Genomic DNA, 19,293 nt, shown 5'->3' on the forward strand with positions numbered 1-19,293 from the left:
AAAATATATATAAAACAAACACACGGATGTCAAACTTCGTCCTAGAATTTCTAATTTTGATCCTGGCCAACTACTCGCCTCTTCACAAAGTCCACCGGTTGCATGAAAGGGATGTGCAAGGTTCAAAGTGCGCCTGCCTATCATGCAGCATGTGTCGACCTTTTGGAGAAAAAAGTGCAGATCTTTTCCTAACGCCCCAGCTCAAGCGTCATGGACGGCGACGCTACAAGTACGTAGAAAATACACTCGAAGATGGTGCCATGTATGTATGTATATTATATTGGTGCTGTAGTCGAAGATTCGGACTCGTAGAAAATACACTCGAAGATTCGGACTTTTAAAATGCAAAGTCAACTTGGAGAAGACATATGTATGCTGTAGTCGATCCTATGCATGCTGCGATATATCGCTCAATGCGCTCAAGATCTTGAAACTTATTAGATGAAAGTTAGTAGTAATTAATCTGATCGACTGGTAGAGCCTCCGTGGAAGTGAATCAGGCCAAGTTTTGCCGCAAAAAAAGAAAAAGAATCAGGCGAAGTTGACCGGTGACCCGTCAGTGGTGCAGTGTACTATGCAACAGTCCAATGCCGCGAAAATTTATTAGTGAAAACGAAAGAACCGAATTAGAGGGAAACGCCGCCAGCCCGGACGTCGATTTCTTCGCCCAACATTCTGGATTTAATTATAATTCAGTTGTAGGAGTAGACGGCATGCATGCATTCTCCTGGCCACAAGACTCCGTGCGGAAATTTCCGTAGAGTTTACTTGCGATCAGCATGCGTGCCGCCGCCAATTAACATCACGGAAGATCTTTGTGGATTTCGCATCCCGTAAGCAAATTCTCTGCCTCTCAAGTCGGAGTCTAGTACGGTACTCACTGTCCGTCCGTCCGTCCCTCCCTCCCTGACTGACCTGAATCTGTAGCTGACTGATGACCATGGATTAGGCCACGGATGGACGCTGAAGTTGCGTGGCAAATCCACATGGATGGGCGTCATGTAATCAAGCTTCAGCGTTGATGATTCTGAATGAATGACTGGCTGACGCGTGCATCGTAGACACTGTTTGAGGGGCCCGTGGGACTCTAGGAAAACATAATTCTAATCGGGGTCTAGTTTGAACGTCGGAAAATGACTTGACTGAAGAAGATCGCGTCTCGATCCTGTGCGCATGTGCGTTGGTGACCGACTTGCCCGGGACCTGGGCGTCCCTCCAAGTGGGCTGGTTTCGTTGACAAAACTTGCACGTACAGTACAGTGGGAGTACGTACGTGCCTCGCAGAGAGAAGAATGGAGGAACATTCGAGATTTGTCTGACCAGAGCTGCATACAACTCTTCTTTGCAGAGTGCAGATCCTCGGCCGCCTCTGAGAGGCGCTGCGCTCTCCCTGCTCGCTCGGTCAGGGCCGTCCGATCCGGACTCCAAGAGATCTCTGCCGTCCTTCAACTTGCTCAGGAGTGCTCGAGTTGTTGAAGATACATTTCCAACCTTCAATTTTTTTTTACCCCGGGTATGTTTTATACTGTTGGACAACGGACAGGACCTGGGTTGGGTTCGTGCCCCCGAATAAGCTCCTCTGCACAAAGTCAAAAGAGCAAAGAGAAAATTCGGAAGAGCAGCTAGCCAATACTCCAATGAATTAGCTGGTGGCGTTGGAAGTACTCCCTCTGTCAAGAAATATAAGAGCGTTCAAATCACTACATATCAAATTAATATACTCCTACCTGCCCTCTAGCTAGGAGATCAAGATCCTAGAGCACAGTGTGTGTACCGAAGCATCTCACTAATATGGACGTTTCATCTTTCCTTTTGTTTAGGTCAGCACTAGCTACATTCGTTTTTATGTAATGGATGCATGGAAGAGCAGACGTAATTCCACTGAGTTTTCAAGCATCAGTCTAACTTCCCAGGTTGTCAAACCCTTTCTCTCTCTAACCGAAAGAATAAAGAGAACATCAAACCCTACCCCATAATTGCCACTTGAACTATACTCACTTGCTGATTCAGAAAGTGTGTTTAATTAGTAGCATCTCTTTTGCTGGGCCGGCAGAAGAACCAGATGCTAGTTTGCGCGACAAGATTAATTGACTTGATGGGTACAAAGTGCTTAGCTAGTGTGCACATCACTCTTGCTTACTTGTCGGCTTTGTCGCCCATGCATGTGGTACACAACTTTTCCTGAAGAAAAAGGCCCAGCTCAAGGTCGCAGATGTTGACGCTACTGGTAAAGAAAAGTTTTTCGACGTTGTATATTGATAGGTGGTGCAAAGATACAAACTTTTAAATGCAAAGTCAATCTCTGCATTTAAAAGTCAATCTTTGCAACGACTTGTATGCGGTGACCAACTTGTTCAGACTTGGGTACTTCAAGTGGGTGGTTTTTCGCTGATCGTCCGGAGCGTAAGACCATTTTGATTGGTCAGTCTCTGATTCATGAATTCGGTCAATCTTACCCAACTCCAACTTCCTTGCACGTTTGAAATTCAGATCAACAGGGGAAAACCATCAAATACTCCCCATTTGTCACATCTATCTATCATATATAAAAAGTATTTAACGGGTTAACCAGAAAAAGAGAAATAAATAGACTAGAAAATCCCACAAAACCCAGTAACTTATGGCCGTTGATTTAGTAAATAGCAAACCATGTCCAATAGATCTTCCACGTCGAATAGAAAGCCCTGCCAAACAAGTCGTTGATGAGTCAGATACCGACGATCAGAGCCAGCGTGGCGACGATGAGGACTCAGATGATGATGGTGCAGATTATCGAGTTGTTTTTCATGGTAAAGTAGGTCTGTATAGTTCTTCAGGCAGTGGGGCAACGGATGTAGCTTCGGGCAGCGCATGTAACGCACACGCGTAGCCAATGCTGAAGCGCTGGACAATGGAGCAACAAATGATGATGGCATGCCTGTCCGTGCGCCGATGAACCTGTTATCAAGTCCCGATTATGCTGACAGCGACTTGTCACACGGCGTCAGGCGATCGATTCAGGGGATGGCATGCTTAGCCTGCAAGATATGACAGACAAGCAAGTCGAGGCGACCACACAATCTTCTATCAAAATATGTGGTGCTAATCTTGTGAACACTTTGGCTTACCAGAGGTGTAAGAAATTGAAGCTACCATCTCCGCCCCGTCCAGTTTCACCGGTTGAGCCTATCGTGCCGTCAGAGGCCGATATTCATCTATCTATCAAGAAAATCGTCGCCCAAGAGCTTGGGACCCATGTGGATGACAAGGGTACCAGTGAGATCATCCCACCCCCACTCGGATGAAGCAGGATCCACGCAGGTGATCTATTACTGTTTTTTTTTTTTACTTCTTCTTTTTCAGTATTATTTTTGTCATTTTACATGGTTACAGTGGACACTTCATGGTAAGTTTAGCTGTTGTTGTATGATAATTTGAGTAGTATAACCTGGATAACTTGTAATCGTTTTCCCCCTTTTGTTTCTAAAGTTTGCTCCGAACACTTTTTTAACTACTCTTTTGTGCAGGGCACCTGCCAAACAAGTTGATACGCTCAAGGCGCCATCCAGTGTTATGAACAACGTATTTCCATTTTCTGAAGTTTCAATTTTTTCTTCTTTGTTTTCATATAAAAGACTTTCCAATTTGGTTCTACCCTTTTTGAGTTTCCAATATGTTATTTTTGTTTTCAACAGGTCATGTAAGCACCAAAGTAGACGAGAAGTCGTGTGATACGACATTGAGGTGATTCTCGCATTCTTGACTCTTTTTCTAGTGCTACTTCTTTCTTCAACATATATTACTTAGTCAACATAAGCTAATATCTCACATTTCTAGTATCTGATAACTTGATTATTCAACGTAGTTAATTTAGTCAAAATAGGTTGGTAATTTTAATTTTAGCATCTAATAACTTATTTCTTCAGCATAGATAACTTAGTAAAGATAGGATGGTAATTTACATAACTAGCATCTGATAACTTATTTCTTCGACATAGATAACTTAGTCAAAATAGGCTGGTAATTTACATAACTAGCATATGATAACTTATTTCTGTTGGAAAACGTAGCATGCAATTTTAAAAAAATTCCTACACTCACGCAAGATCTATCTAGGAGATGCATAGAAACGAGAGGGGAGAGTGTGTCCACGTACCCTCGTAGACTGAAAGCGGAAGCGTTTGACAACGTGGTTGATGTAGTCGAACTTCTCGTTCCGACCGATCAAGCACCGAACGTATGACACCTCCGAGTTCTGCACACGTTCAGCTCGATGACGTCCCTCGAACTCTTGATCTAGCAAAGGTGTCAAGGAAGATGAGTTTCGTCAGCATGATGGCGTGGTGACGGTGGTGGTGAAGTGATCTATGCAGGGCTTCGCCTAAGCAGTACGAGATATGATCAGAGGCGTAAACTGTGTGTGTGTGGGGGGGGGGGCTCCGCACACGGCTAACAACTGTTGGTGTGTGTTCTAGGCGCCCCCTCCCCACGTATATATAGGTGGGAGGGGGAGGGGAGCTGCCATGGGGCGCCCCAAATAGGAGGAATCCTACTTGGGCCCCTAGTCCAATTTGCTCCCCTTTCCTTATTACCGGAAGGGGGAAAAGGGAAGAGAGGGGGGAGGAAGGAAAGGGGGGACGAACCCCCTCCTCCTTCTCCTATTCGGCCTCCTTCCTTAAGGGGGGGCACCACCCCTTGTGGGCTGGTGTGCTCCCCTCCTATGTCCCATAAGGCTCATTATCCCCCCCCCCCGGGGGGGGGGGGGGTTCCGGTAACCCCCCTGGTACTCCGATATGTACCCGGTATACCTCGGAACACTTTCGGTATTCGAATATCATCGTCCTATATATGAATCTTTACCTCTCGACCATTTCGAGACTCCTCGTCATGTCCGGGACTCTGGATAACATTCGGTCATCAAATCACATAACTCATATAATATAAAATCGTCATCGAACGTTAAGCATGCGGACCCTACGGGTTTGGAACTATGTAGACATGACCGAGACACCTCTCCGGTCAATAACCAATAGCAGAACCTGGATGCTCATATTGGTTCCTACATATTCTACGAAGATCTTTATCGGTCAAACCGTAATGACAACATACGTTGTTCACTTTGTCATCGGTATGTTACTTGTCCGAGATTCGGTCGTTGGTATCTTCCTACCTAGTTCAAACTTGTTACCGGAAAGTCTCTTTACTCGTTTCGTAATGCGTCATCCGGCAACTAACTCATTAGTCACATTGCTTGCAAGGCTTCTTATGATGTGTATTACCGAGAGGGCCCACAGATACACCCCCGATACTCGGAGTGACAAATCCTAATCTCAATCTATGCCAACCCAACAAACACCTTTGGAGATACCTGTAGAGCATCTTTATAATCACCCAGTTACATTGTGACGTTTGATAGCACACAAGGCATTCCTCCGGTATCCGGGAGTTGCATAATCTCATAGTCAAAGGAATATGTATATGACATGAAGAAAGCTATAGCAATAAAACAGAACGATCAATATGCTAAGCTAACGGATGGGTCATGTCCATCACATCACTCTCCTAATGATGTGATCCCGTTCATCAAATGACAACACATGTCTATGGTTATGAAACTTAACCATCTTTAATTAACGAGCTAGTCTAGTAGAGGCTTAATAGGGACACGGTGTTTTATCTATGTATCCACACATGTATCAACTTTTCGGTTAATACAATTCTAGCATGAATAATAAACATTTATCATGAATAAGGAAATATAAAATAACAACTTTATTATTGCCTCTAGGGCATATTTCCTTCAGTCTCCCACTTGCACTAGAGTCAATAATCTAGATTACATTGTAGTGATTCTAACACCCATGGAGTCTTGGAGTTGATCATGTTTTGCTCGTGGAAGAGGCTTAGTCAACGGGTGTGCCACATTCAGATCCGTATGTATTTTGCAAATCTCTATGTCTCCCTCCTTGACTTGATCACGGATGGAGTTGATGCGTCTCATGATGTGTTTGGTTCTTTTGTGAAATCTGGATTCCTTCGCTAAGGCAATTGCTCCAGTATTGTCACAAAAGATTTTCATTGGACCCGATGCACTAGGTATTACACCTAGATCGGATATGAACTCCTTCATTTGCTGCTTCTGAAGCAGCTATGTACTCCGCTTCACACGTAGATCCCGCCACGACACTCTGCTTGGAACTGCACCAACTGACAGCTCCACCATTCGATATAAATATGTATCCGGTTTGTGACTTAGAGTCATCCGGATCAGTGTCAAAGCTAGCATCGACGTAACCATTTACGACGAGCTCTTTGTCACCTCCATAAACGAGAAACATATCCTTAGTCCTTTTCAGGTACTTCGGGATGTTCTTGACCGCTGTACAGTGATCCACTCCTGGATTACTTTGGTACCTCCCTGCCTGACTTATAGCAAGGCACACATTAGGTCTGGTACATAGCATAACATACATGATAGAACCTATGGCTGAGGCATAGGGAATGACTTCCATTTTCTCTCTATCTTCTGCAGCGGTCGGGCATCGAGTCTGACTCAACTTCACACCTTGTAACACATGCAAGAACCCTTTCTTTGACTGATCCATTTTGAACTTCTTCAAAACTTTATCAAGATATCTACTTTGTGAAAGTCCAATTAAGCGTCTTGATCTATCTCTATAGATCTTGATGCCCAATATATAAGCAGCTTCACCGAGGTCTTTCATTAAAAAACTCTTATTGAAGTATCCTTTTATGCTATCCAGAAATTCTATATCATTTCCAATCAACAATATGTCATCCACATATAATATTAGAAATGCTAAAGAGCTCCCACTCACTTTCTTGTAAATACAGGCTTCTCCGAAAGTCTGTATAAAACCATATGCTCTGATCGCCTCATCAAAGCATATATTCCAACTCCGAGATGCTTGCACCAGTCCATAAATGGATCGCTGGAGCTTGCACACTTTGTTAGCACCTTTAGGATCGACAAAACCTTTTGGTTGCATCATATACAACTCTTCTTTAAGAAATCCATTGAGGAAAGCAATTTTGATGTCCATTTGCCAGATTTCATAATCATAAAATGCGGAAATTTCTAACATGATTCGGACAGACTTAAGCATCGCTATGGGTGAGAAAGTCTCATCGTAGTCAACTCCTTGAACTTGTCGAAAACCTTTCGCGACAAGTCGAGCTTTGTAGATAGTAACATTACCATCAGCGTCAGTCTTCTTCTTGAAGATCCATTTATTCTCTATGGCTTGCCGATCATCGGGCAAGTCAACCAAAGTCCATACTTTGTTCTCATACATGGATCCTATCTCAGATTTCATGGCCTCAAGCCATTTATCGTAATCTGGGCTTATCATCGCTTCTTCATAGTTCGTAGGTTCGTCATGGTCTAGTAACATGACTTCCCGAACAGGATTACCGTACCACTCTGGTGCGAAACGTACTCTGGTTGATGTGACGCCCAGATAATCAAGCTACAGTAACCTCTGCTAATGATGCCACGTCACCTCGATTACTTTTGCTAATCTCCCGTTAGTTCAAAACCAGTTCAAAAATGAAATTCAAAATATGGCAAACAACAAAAGTTTTCAGACATTAAAACAAAAATGTTCGGTTAGTGCCAAATATTACATAGGTAATTATTGTGAAGAAAATACTTTTTTAGAAAATTCCTAAATATTTTAAGATGAATTGAAATAGAAAGGAAAATAAATAAAAGAAAAAAACAAAACAAGGAAAAAAAAGAAAGAGCAGGACCCCCTGTCCTCTGGGCCGCCAGGCCAGCCCACGGCCCACCCCACTCTCTCTGGCCTACAAGGCCACTGCCCCCGACCCCAAACCCTAAATCACCCCCACTTCCCCACGACCCCCTCGTCTCCCTCACCCGCCACCACCACACAACACACACACACGCACACATTATGCCGGGGAGAGGAGCTCCCCGCGCCCGATCCCCTCGCCTGCATCGGTGCCCCGCCTTAACCTCGCCGTTCGTCGCCGCCCTCCCCGTCGCCGGACCTCGCAGCACCGTCCTCAACCTCCTCCTCGATGGCCCGCATCAAGCCATGTCGCCCCGACCTCACAGCCGCCCCGCCTGGACCTCGTCGGAGCGCGCTCCCTCGCCGGATCTCCTCCCCGTCTCCGCCGGTCGTCCCCGTCCTCCTCCACAACGGCTCCCTCGAGCCTCGCCGCCCCCCTGGTCTCTACTCGAACGTGAGGCCCGCCTCCCCTCTCTTCCCTTTCTGTCCGGTGCCGCCTCCCGTTCGTCCCCACGCGCTAGCACGAGCCGCTCCGCCCCTGACCTCCCCCTTCATTGTTGCTACAGTTGTTACCCTTACCTGCAATCCTAAATGCTTAGTATATGATACTAGTATCCATCGGTGGCCCTACATTCTTGTCCGTCTGCCATGCTATACTATCGGGCCGTGATCACTCGGGAGGTGATCACGGGTATATACATATATACATACATACTATACAGGTGGTGACTAAAGTCGAGTCTGCTCGTTGAGTACCCGCATGTGATTCCGATGTGGGGGCTGAAAGGACAGGTGGCTCCATCCAGGTAGTGGTGGGCCTGAGTTCCCGACAGCCCCCGACTGCTACTTTGTGGCGGAGCGACAGGGCAGGTTGAGACCACCTAGGTGAGAGGTGGGCCTGGCCTGGTCGGCGTCCGCAGTTACTTCATAATAACACGCTTAACGAGTTCTTGGTATTTGATCTGAGTTGGGTCGTTGACCTTATACGCACTAACCGCCACGTGGGACAAGATATGGGCAACCGACGTCGTGGTATCAGCCGAAGCCTTCGTGACGTCAGCGACTGAGCGGCGCGCGCCAGGTTGGACCGCGTAACGCAACTTCCTTTGTAATGGAGGTTGCTAGGTCTGCTCACCGGCCGCGTACGCAACATGCAGGTGTGCAATGGGCGATGGGCCCAGACCCCTGCGCGCATGGATTTAGACCGGCGTGCTGACCTCTCTGTTGTGCCTAGGTAGGGCTGCGACGTGTTGATCTTACGAGGCCGGGCATGACCCAGGAAAGTGTGTCCGACCAAATGGGATCGAGCGTGTTGGGTAATGTTTTGCACCCCTGCAGGGAAGTTTATCTATTCGAATAGCCGTGATCCTCGGTAACAGGCCGACCCGGAGTTGTACCTTGACCTTATGACAACTAGAACCGGATACTTAATAAAACACACCCTTCCAAGTGCCAGATATAACCCGGTGATCGCTCTCACACAGGGCGACGAGGGGAGGATCGCCAGGTAGGATTATGCTATGCGATGATACTTGGTGAACTTACCATCTACTCTCTTCTACATGCTGCAAGATGGAGGCTGCCAGAAGCGTAGTCTTCGACAGGACTAGCTATCCCCCTCTTATTCTGGCATTCTGCAGTACAGTCCATCGATATTGGCCCTTTACACAGATACCCATGCATATGTAGTGTAGATCCTTGCTTGAGAGTACTTTGGATGAGTACTCACAGTTGCTTTGCTCCCCCTTTTCCCCTTTCCTTTCTACCTGATTGTCGCAACCAGATGCTGGAGCCCAGGAGCTTGAAGCCACCGTCGACGACGACTCCTACTACACCGGAGGTGCCTACTACTACGTGCAGGCCGCTGACGACGACCAGGAGTAGTTTAGGAGGATCCCAGGCAGGAGGCCTGCGCCTCTTTCAATCTGTATCCCAGTTTGTGCTAGCCTTCTTAAGGCAAACTTGTTTAACTTATGTCTGTACTCAGATATTGTTGCTTCTGTTGACTCGTCTATGATCGAGCACTTGTATTCGAGCCCTCGAGGCCCCTGGCTTGTATTATTATGCTTGTATGACTTATTTTATTTTTAGAGTTGTGTTGTGATATCTTCCCGTGAGTCCCTGATCTTGATCGTACACGTTTGTGTGTATGATTAGTGTACGATTGAATCAGGGGCGTCAGAAGTTGGTATCAGAGCCGACTGCCTATAGGAATCCCCTTCCAAACTCCTTGGCCGAAGTTGAGTCTAGTAAGTGAAAACTGTTTTACTACCATGGCTGTGTGGCTTACGGGCCCACATTGCCATTGGGTGGTATTAGGATCTTTTTATTCCTCAACCTATACTCTGGGACTCTCATCTCTCTCCTATTCGGGTTTAATGAATTTACTAAAATCTAAATTTAGGATCTCGTTACTACTTCCTCCCGGAGAACCCCTCACTCCAGATGATTGCTCAGTGCACCAGAAGAATTCGAAGTTACTCTCCGATATTCTCTCGAGACCTTGTGCATGTCGCTTTTGCAATTCCCTACCACCAAATACCCCTATGGATAAATACATACACATGTCATTTTTACTTTTATTCCCAGTTGATCTTGTTATTACAAGATACCTTGAAATTATCTCTATTGCTTCGAGAAAACTTTGTGCCTACTGCCTTTCAGTTCTAACCCACCTAAATACCTCTACGGATAATTTCTTGCACCTATTGAGTATCCACTCATCCCAAGTTGATTCATTTATTTCTCAAAAGTCTTCGAAATACCATTCGTTCTTCTGAAAATTCCTCAACAGCCTAATACTCTTGAAATTCTTGATTACTAACATTATGATTAATCCCATAAGTCTGGTAATCTTATTGGCATCCTTTGTCATTATCATTTTGAGTCCATTGACTCAGTATGTTGCGAATACTCACAATCGTCAATCAGATCCCAGAATTCATCTTTCCGGCTCAACCGTCATTTCTATCTGGAGCTGGTTCTCGACAATCAAACTGCCGTCGATTGTATCCCTAAGCCTACTCGACTTATACATCCTTTATCAGAGCGTTTGCTTTCCTTGGTGAGAAATCATAATTCCTTTACATTGAGCTTTGAATTAGTCAGTTGTTTCTATACCCCAATGCCTTTGCATTATTTCTTCTTCTGATTGTGTGCCGATGCTCACATCAGCTCCGTTGTGGACCGTCAGATCCTTTGTTGAATTATCAATCCGACAGTGTCCTTTGTATACAAAAACCTCGAGAAGTTCTTTCCCTGATACATAATGCCATTGGTAAATTCTATTCTCTGATATGGCCAATGACGCTCTGCTTTCGAGCTTGAGTTATTTACTTCTGAACTTTGTAGTATATGTTCCTAAGATACCCGATGGGTTGGACCAATGCCTTCCCTAATCTGTGCAAACCCGAGAGTTTTCACGGGTCATATTCTTCTGGTGATTTACCAGATAAAATTTCAACACTACAACTCCATCGAAAATGAGGAGTGAATGATAGGTTATGCATTGGAGAAGTGGGAGTCGACCTTGAACTTTGTGTTCATGCCCATGGACACGATGTAGATCTTGTCATGGAAGCTTCTCGTAACAATAATTATCCCCTTGACATAATTTCATCTTATATCTGGGATTTGGTCTTTTGCAATCGTGGTTTCCGACCATATTGTTCTTCTTTGATCCAATTTCTTGGACAAGTTTAAGCACTTGTCTTCTGCAGAGCAATAACCTAGTCCAACCACTACTTTGATCTGTCGTCGAGTATTACCCCCCTGGTATCTCGAGATTATCATGGAACTGCATAACTTCTTATGAGTTCTTCATCAAGTACTACATTCTCACTGATTCCAATTTTTCACGGGCTCTGAGTTATTAAACACTCAAAGACACCGATAACTGAACCGAGTCCGCACTATATGGTTCAACAACTTTTAGTAATCTTCTTTACTTACGAGTTTGTACCCGATCACATCATTCCTAGCCTGTTCGGCTACATCATTACCGTGCTAATTTTAATTGTGCTACTTGGTCCTTCTTCCCGCAGCACAAATTTTGGCGGTGAGCTAATCTTATGTCAATCTCCCTCGTCATATCATTTCTCCTTGAATAGCAAACGTGATTTCGAGTTTGTGTCATACCCATGGTTCCAGTAACCTTTTGCTTCACCATTCCCTTGGTGTGATGTCGTCGCCGATCGATTACATCTTCTTGAAACCTCTCGACAAATGTGTCGTGATCACCATCAACATTTTGAGCTCTTCCAGAATATCAATCAAATTCATGATGAGAATTACCATCCTTGCCCCTCGATGATTTTTGTTGTCATCGACCACTTTATTGCCTTCCCTTCAACACAAACTTGTTCGTGTTCTGTGTTATACCATGAGTTCCTTGCTATCCAGCATTTGTTCTTCTTTACCTTGGAGTATTGCCATCTTTTATGTCAAGAATGTTGTGAGAATTTCACCACCTCTTAAGAATTCTTGATACAATGATGCTTCTTGCCATCACCATTCTTCTTGGTCCCCGTGTTGTTTCTAACCGGAAAACTAACAATTGAACTATGTTGTGCGAATTCAAAACTTCTAGCAACCCTATTGCTTTGAAGTTAATGGTCGACATTTCATTCTTAGACCATTGATTATCGAATCACCATTCTGACATTGATCATACTACCTAAGCCCATATTTCGGGCGCACTTTTCAACCAATGTTTAATTGTGTATGTTTTCGTCGAGCATACCTCATTATATCATTTGATCCGGCAAATGTTATCTCCTTGTTCACACAACTGTGGAAATCCATCATTTGGAGATCTCAATGAATTGTCGTTGAGTTCATCAGCCACCTCCTCATCCTGTCATTGGTTTAATGATGAACTCATGATTCGAAACTTGCTTCCATAGTCCATTTCCCGAGAATCTTGCAACTCCATCTCGTTAAATTGTGTTGCCCCCTTTCCTTCTCGGGCATCACGAGTCTGAGGTATCCTGACATCAATCAGATCTGAATCTCGGTCAGATATGATGGTTGGGACATATTTCCAAGAGTTATAACATTGGTCTATATATGACCCGGTAAGGTGATGTCATGCCTAGCACCCCCGACCGGAGGACCTATTGTTATAATTCTTCTTTTTTTGCAAGGATAACCATTCTTCCATGAGAAAATTGTAAGACTTATTCTATAAGTTGTTCCTGATGAATCCTTTGTGTATCCAAGTCCGACCTTTGCTTGAAGACCATGTCAATGCTATCTCGAAGCATGTTTGTGGTACTCCAATTTTCAGCAAGAACATTTGAAGCACAATGCAAAAAAAAATTCCTTATCAATTATCCAAACATCGTTGTATGGGTAATGTCATGAAATTTCTCTCCCCTCATCTAAAGGGTTTTCTATTTATATCTTGCCATGGATATCGTGCTCTGCTTGTCCTTGGGAAGGATATACCCCTGAAATATGTGTTTAAACGCATTTTCCTTTCCATTGTTCTGTTTAATCTGATAATCATATTTCCCTTTCCATTGTTTGGTTTAACCTCTCTTGTGATCTATATGATGTAAGCAGTAATATTCTCCTGCTTATGTAAACACCTCGGTGTACAATTTTTCAGCAAGACCCTGTTACTATTGTTGATGACATTCCGGTAACCACCGATGAACGAGAACTTTACCTATTGGTCCGCCTCGTTCAACGAGCAGGAGAATGGTTCTCTTCGTCCCTCGCCCTTGGTATCGATGTTGTTGTCGACATAACCGACAGACTAACCTCTGACATGCCTTGCTTACATGATCGTGCAAGACGTCATCGCCCTCCTCGGCAAACAATTGTGTTGCCACCGGGGATGGATCTACGATAACTTCCTTGCCCTTGTCTCCCTTGATAGCGTCCGCGGGCTCCTCCCTCTTCGTCTCAATCTTCATCAGCCAAGCATCTTCTTCCATGTGGTTGGAGGAGTGGGAAGACATGATGCCTAGCTTGAAAAATCTGACCAGAAATAGCAAGAAAAGAGAACAGAGGATTTTCTCCGCGATATGGTGGTTAACAGGTTCGGGAAGTATATATAGATTTTTTTATCTTGGAGGACAAGCATATGGAAGAAAAACGGAGTACGGGAGGTATCCCAGGTGGGCACAACCCACCCGGGCGCGCCAGGCAAGCCTGGCGCGCCCTGGTGTCTTGTGCCCACCAGGGGACGCTTCCTGGAAGTTTCTTTATTTCCAAAATTCTAAAATATTCCAAAACCGACTAAAATATTTTTGCATATTTTTTGGAGTCCGTTTACTTACCGTATCACGTAACTCCTTATTTTGACAATTCTAGAGTGTTCCGGAAGGACACTTTTATGTGTTCTTCCGGTGTCAAAGTTTGGATAATATTGCTTTCAACATTAATTGGCGTACCTAAGATTTAATGCTTTATTCATTGCCCGCTGACAACCTTTGAGTTAGTAACTTCGAAGTTATTTATTTTGATGGCTCCAAACCGGTAAACCTCCTCGATGACATATGGGCCTTCCCATTTCGAGAGGAGCTTTCCTGCAAAGAATCTAAAATGAGAGTTGTACAAAAGAACATATTCTCCGACTTTAAACTCACGTTTTTGAATTCTTTTGTCATGCCATCTTTTAACATTTTCTTTGAATAATTTTGCATTTTCATAAGCTTGGGTTCTCCACTCATCCAATGAGCTAATATCAAATAACCTCTTTTCACCAGCAAGTTTAAAATCATAGTTGAGTTCTTTAACTGCCCAGTATGCTTTATGTTCTAACTCAAGAGGCAAATGACAAGCTTTTCCATAAACCATTTTATAAGGAGACATACCCATAGGATTTTTATAAGCTGTTCTATAAGCCCAAAGTGCATCATCTAATTTCTTAGACTAATTCTTCCTGGACCTATTGACAGTCTTTTGCAAAATTAATTTTATTTCCCTATTGCTAAGTTCAACTTGACCACTAGACTGAGGATGATAGGGTGATGCAATTATATGGTTAACATCATACTTAGCAAGCATTTTACGAAAAGCACCATGAATAAAGTGTGAACCACCATGAGTCATTAAATACCTAGGGACTCCAAACCTTGGGAAAATAACTTCCTTAAGCATTTTAATAGAGGTGTTGTGATCAGCACTACTAGTTGGAATAGCTTCTACCCATTTAGTAACATAATCAACAACAACCAAAATATGTGTATACCCATTAGAGGAAGGAAAAGGTCCCATGTAATCAAATCCCCAAACATCAAATGGTTCAACAGCAAGAGAATAGTTCATAGGCATTTCTTGACATTTACCAATATTACCTATTGTCGTGGAATTGTCACGGCAGATGTCCTGGTGTGAGGACTTAGTCGTGGAGCCATCGCAACTTGGTTAGCTTAAAGGGGTTAAAGGGACAAAGGACACAGGGATTTTATACTGGTTTGGCCCCTTGCGGTGAAGGTAAAGGCCTAATCCAGTTTGAGGTGGTATTGCTTATGTCTCGATTACCAGGGAGCGAATACGCTTGACCTAGCTTTCGATCTGTTCTCTCTTGCCCTAAACCGCCGCCGGGTCATCCCTTTATATACACAGGTTGACGCCCTATGGCTTACAGAGTCCCGGCCGGCTCATAAACGTGTCCGGCCTGGTAACTAATTAGACTTGCCTTACAATACAAGTTATACATATCTGGCGGTTTACACTTTATGGGCTTTAAGCCGCCTTCGGTCTTTGGGCCTTTTAACAAGTCTCCTTCATGAACCGCCATCTTCAACATCTTCATGGGCTTTGTCTTGGTGAACCGCCATTGGGATAACCCAGCCCCTCCTAGGCGGGTCATACCCAATAGTCATATCCCCAACATTAGGCCCCAGGTTGATTTGAACTTGTTCATGTCAAACTTCAACACTTAGAAAAAAATCCTTCTTTGTTTGTTCTTGCGAGATATTGTAACCCGCCATGACGTCATCTCCTGGAATTACGGAAAACCGCCATGACGTCATCTGTCATTAATTTTGCACAATACCCAGCATATCTTAACAGATCCTTATCTTTTAATAACCATCCTGAAAATCGAGGCGTCCGATTAGCTGGATAATCATTCTTTGGCCTCCTCGTTTTTCGTGCCCACCTGTTACCCTTCTCCTTATAAATAGGGTCGGGGAACCCTCTTTTCATTTTCTCCTCTTTTCCTTCTTGTCTTCTACCTCTCTCAGCGACGCATCTGCACGCCTGAGCACTGCCGCCGCCGAGCTCGTCACCTTCCTCGACCCTGGCCGCTGCATCGACCTGAACGTGACCAGAGAAAACGCGGCGCCTCTCCATTGCTAAGTGGATCCAGTAAGCGCCTCTTCTTTCTCTGTTGTAGATCTCCATTAATGTTTCTCGAAGTTCTTCAGAGTTCGTCGCTGTTCTTCATCATACTTCGGTTTGATCCTTTTGATCCAAAATAACTTTTGAAATACGCGGAAAACTGTTTCTGTACCTTCTCTTAACCACTGAATACACCTCCTAGATGCAGAAATCTTACCAATGTGCTAGTTCCTCCGCTGCTGCAATATTTAAGGCTTTGATTTTTTTTCACACAACACTAGATCCAAATCACCTGCTCCAGTCTGTAAAACCTGTTTATTCAACACTTAGCAGATTTCACTCTTGATAGATCTTACATACCAATCTGGTCATGGTGGCTTACATCATCGGTCATCACTAGCCATATGTCATTAGGCCCCATTTAAGCCGCCACTCTGAATATATACTGTAGCGTTTACTTCCGGCTTTAATGAATCAACTTAAACCGGCAAAAAAATTGTTTTCTTTTAGGCTTCTTTCTTCACAATGCCGCCGAAGAAAGTCACTTCATGTAACTAGGTTCCCTCCATAGTCACTGAGAACACGCTCAAAGACTTTTTCAAAATCGGCTATTTACCAGCAAAAAATGTCATGCATTGGCGCGCCCCCAAACCAGATGAAGAAAGACCTTAGCCAAAGGATGATGAGGTCATTGTTTTTACTGATCACATGAACCGGGGCTTCTCACCGCCTGGTTCTAATTTTTTCCGAGATGTTCTGCACTTCTTTCAATTGCATCGTCAAGACATCGGACCCAACTCTGTGTCAAACATCTGTAATTTTCAAGTCTTCTGTGAAGTATACCTTCAAGAGGAGCCCAGTGTTGAACTCTTTAGGGAATATTTTTATTTGAACCGGACCCAGCTTGGAACTTGGCGGAATCTCAATTCAACAAAGAAGAGATGCTATCTTCCCCTATGCTTGCTTGCCGAGTCACCCCAATGATTGGAACCATACATGGTTTTATTGCAAAGATACCTCTCCGGCTAACGAGAATCCACTGCCGGGTTATCGTGTCCAGCGTCTTGACCCAAAGCATCCTCTTCCCGAAAAGCTTACCACTGCTGAACGTGCAAAGCTTGCCCCCACCATTGCAAAGGTCAATGCTCTACTGGGAAATGGGTTAACTGGCATTGACTTGGTTTGGTGCAGGGTTTCTTGGCGAATCATACCCTTGAGTCGCCGACCCGGCTTAATGTGTACTTACACGGGTGGTATAAAGGATCCACTGCGCCATAGCTCCGTGCGTTTAACTGATGAGGTAATCAATGAAATGACAAAGACCCTTCTGAATGAAGATCCGGAAGACTGCAGCAAAGTGGGTCTGAACCCTTTCTGCAAACTTAACCCGCCACCGGATGTGAGTCTCTAAATCACTTACTTTTACCTCATCATTCAAATATTCTATTAACTCAACTTTGATGACTTTCACAGGCTGAATCTGATTTTTGGAAAAAGAAATATGACCATGAATCTGCCAAAAAGGCCAGGGCTGCCAAGAAAGCCGCCAAGAAATAAGAAGAAATCAAGTGCTTCCGAGATGTTTAAACTGAATGACAGCTTTGAGTCGGAGGTAGCCCTTGACTCCCTTGGCTCCTTTTTCAATTATCTTATTGACACTGATTATTATTAGGATGACACGGGGGCCAGCCAAGCAGTTGAAGAAGAGGTAACTATTACTTCCTCCGGCTCAGTACCTTTGCCAAGACAGAAAATCCGACGAGTAACCCGGAAAGCAAGCTTTTCACACCCCTTAGCTCATTTGGATCCTCACTTTCTTTAGAAGCAACTGCAACATGAGAAACGGCGACAGACTCGGACCAGCGGAGGTGAAGAATTGTCCTCCGGCTTACCGAATACACCAGTTCCGCGGAAACGTCGAAACGAGGTCCTTCCAAAATTAAATTCTTTTTACCCACTGGCGGGTCTCATTTGCCAGCCACTTAATTCTTCCGATTCAAACTACTAGGAGGCTTCTCACTCTTCTTCTGGTGACTCATCACAGACCCAGTTGCCGGCTTTCAAAACTGCTCCTGGGTAATAATAATTTTTTCATTTTCCATCTCCCTATACTTTTTATATCTGTACTGACCTCTCATGACCCATGCAGTGGAAAGGCAAAGCCTATCAAGAAGGCAAAGGTGATCAAGCCGGCTGAGGATCCCAAAGTCCATGAGCCGGAACAACAAATTCCAGCATCTGACACCTCCGTGCTACAACCCGACGAGCCTGTCCATGATGTTCCACCAGAGGTTCCTGACCTCTCCAGCAACCAGACAAACCTCAATCCTTTGAGTACTGAATCGTCAAGCCCACTTAAACCGTCCGAAACACATGCCGCGATGTTATGATCACTGGCACCGGCTTTAAAGAACCGGGAAATCCAACTGTCTTGGCTAAGCACTCCGCTAAATAGGAGTTCATTGAAAAGCGGAAAGTGAGATTTGATGTCGCCAATTGTTCTCAATTGAGCAGTAGTGAAGTACTCTCTGGCTACCTCAACCAAGTACACACTAGCTGCGATCTTGAAATCGATATGGTGAAGCAGATGCATCAAAAATATGAGGTATGAATTCCTGCTTAAATAAGTTATGTACATCCTGCCAGCCCCCAAGTCTACCGGGTATTATAGGATTGAGACTTAGAATAACCATGAGCATCTTTGGTAGAATCCTTCCACGGCCGGTTTTCACCATTAGAGTTAAACCGGATTTTAAACAATTAACATTGCATCTGTAGTCCCCAAGGGCCGGTTTAATCAGCATGAATGAGCCGGTCCTGTTCACCATTGTTTATAAAGGAGAGCTTACCTATGTAGCCCCCATGAATCGGCTGTGATTATTTACGGCACAACCGGGTCATCATAAAGTAGTAAGGAGATGCAAGCAATATGCATCAGCCCCCAAGTGCCAAGTACTCTTGCTTGCAAAGTACTTGGGACTTATTCACATAAGCCGTTGTATGAATAATTTTTCGACCGGCATTAGCCCCCAAGTGCCAAGTGTTGTTGCTTGCAAAAGGCTTGGGACTTATATTCCTGTAAGCCGGATATGAATGTGTTTACAAATCTGTGCTTGTACAGGACACCACTGCTCAACTTCAATCGCAATTGGCTGATGCAAAGACCCGGCTGGAGAATCAAGAATCTGAGACCCGGAAATCCGATTCAAAATTCCAATTTAGCGTGGCTGAAACGGAAAAA

The sequence above is a fragment of the Aegilops tauschii genome, chromosome 6 (genome assembly GCF_002575655.3).
Source record: "Aegilops tauschii subsp. strangulata cultivar AL8/78 chromosome 6, Aet v6.0, whole genome shotgun sequence".
NCBI lineage: Eukaryota > Viridiplantae > Streptophyta > Magnoliopsida > Poales > Poaceae > Aegilops > Aegilops tauschii.